The sequence below is a fragment of the Fukomys damarensis genome, unplaced genomic scaffold, assembly GCF_012274545.1.
Source record: "Fukomys damarensis isolate Sample0158 unplaced genomic scaffold, DMR_v1.0_HiC HiC_scaffold_16, whole genome shotgun sequence".
Taxonomy (NCBI): domain Eukaryota; kingdom Metazoa; phylum Chordata; class Mammalia; order Rodentia; family Bathyergidae; genus Fukomys; species Fukomys damarensis.
Genome location: NW_022900928.1, coordinates 30497569 through 30499784, shown reverse-complemented (window position 1 = coordinate 30499784; position 2216 = coordinate 30497569). Strand labels below are relative to the sequence as shown.

The 2216-nt window shown below is 36.9% G+C and overlaps 1 protein-coding gene across 1 annotated transcript in view; it reads left to right on the top strand.

The window, feature by feature from the left end:
• Gdpd4 (glycerophosphodiester phosphodiesterase domain containing 4) overlaps positions 1-2216 on the top strand; it is a 101799-nt gene that overhangs the window by 16584 nt on the left and 82999 nt on the right. The gene's annotated exons all lie outside the window — the stretch shown is intronic.

Below are 2216 nucleotides of genomic sequence, written 5' to 3'. Positions count from 1 at the left end.
CCCCCCTCCCCCCTTCAAACACTTTAATTCCATTTTTACATTTTCTCATATTTTTTTCCTTTTCCCTTGTTCCCCCTTCTGTATCCTTCTCACTGTCCCTACACCTTTGGTCCTTTTCTTCCTATTTGCTAAGTGTTTTAAAAAAAATTTTTTTTTTTTTTTTGTACCAGGGATCAAACTTGGGTCCTTGCACTTGCAAGGCAGGCAGTGGAACCACTGAGCTAAATCCCTGGCCCTGTTTCTTCTCAACACAGTTATTTTTGTTGACTTTCATAAGCATATGGAATATCATTATAGTTATGTTTTAATATCCTTGCCTATTGATTGGTTTTATCTTCTGAAACATTTGTTATTTTTACTTAACTGATTTTCCCCCCTTCATGAAGATTGTATTTTCTTGCCTTTTTCATGGTATGCCTGGTAATTATTTTTTCATATCCAAAAATTTATTTACTTGACAAAAATACAAAGTGATGTTATTAAAAATAGAGAGAGAACCCTGATTAGTGAAGGCTAAAGCTTATACATATTTAAAAAGCTGTCAAATTTCATTATAATAATCACAAATGCAGTTAAAAAATTGCAATGTTTTAATTAATATACTTAATAACTCCTCTAGAAAACTTTCTTTTCCACCCTATTACCTATTTTTATTTTGCTTTATTTATATACATATTTTTTTCATATAAGAGAAACCATGTGATTCTTAAGCTGTGACCTTAAGGTGCATCTATTTTCCTTTAAGTTTATTTTTCTTTATAGCAGAGTAATACTCCATTGTGTATAAGTGCTATATTTTCTTTATCCATTTTCTGTTGATGGACATATATAGACTATTTCCAGGATTTTGTTATTATAAATTGTGTTACTATGAACATGAGTATACATGTATCACTGTAATATGATGTCTTTAACTTTTTTAGGAAATACCTCGAAAGAGAATGGCATTTCTAGTTTAAGTTTTTTGAGGAATCCCCATACTGATTTCCATATTGATTGTACTAGTTTACATTCCCACCAATGGTGTAAAAGAGTTTCCTTTTCACTCCAGCCTTACCAGCATTTATTGATTTCTTGATGATAGCCATTCTTGCTGGCGTACAATGATCTAAGGGTTGTTTTAATTTGCACTTCTCTCATTGCCAGAGATGTAAAAAATTGGTCAAGTGCAAGTGGTAGCAAGGTTTTATATTTATTAAAAGTATGAAATGAAATAGGCTTGGCAGAGTGAGTTTGGGACAAGTAAAATAGGAAAAGAATTACACCCTACAGTGTGAAGGTGGACCACCATGCAAGTGAGAACACAGCTCAATGGCAACTGTCCTTTGTTTACCTTCCACTCCTCAGGCTAATATCAGGTCTAGGCCATCTTACCCAAAACTGCACAGAAGAGGTCCATGTTCAAGGATTTGGGAACTGTTCTGTGCACGTGTCCTCGGATTTTGTAATGAATAGGTCATGCGTACTTCCCCAGCCAGCTTTGCCTCACCCTAATCTCTTGTCTCACCTGGAGTCCTAACCATGGGTTCAGCTAGTCACTAACAGTCAGTGTCTCTTTCCAAGTGACTGCCAGGATGCTCAGCTCTCAGGTGAAGGGACTTATGTCCCTTCATGGTCACCAGAACTTTACAGGCCACTTAGGTTCACATGCTCAGTTTCATTGGCTTGCCACTGACCAAAACAAAAGAGGCCCTATATTTAGGTAAAAAGGAGAAAGGACTTACTCAAAGCTAGCTCTGAGGAGATAGAGGGGCCTATTTGTCTCAAATCACCATCTCACCTTTTACAGCTGGTCAAGTGCCTTTTATAGTAAAGAAAAGAAGGGAGAGGGAACACAGAGAGTATTCACTCCACATTTACTTTATCACTGTCAGCCATCTTCAGTTCTCTGTCCCCTTTCTTATGAAAGGAAACTGGGATCTAGGCTTCTGGGTGTCAGCATCTGCATATTCTGTTCCTTCATCTAGGCTGAGGAGAGGTGGAGGAAAGCTGTTTATGCCCTAGGCCTCAGGAAGTCACTTGTCTCTAAAGGTTAAAAGAAAACAAAACTTTTAAAGTTCCATTTTGTAGTGCTGGTTACAAGATTAGAAAGGGAAGGGTTAGGAACCTACATATCTTGAATCACTAATTAGTTGAGCATTATGTTTTTCACAGATCTCACCTGTACCTCCAACATCTCAGGTTATTTCAAGAACATGTTACAGCTTAGAGAGAAA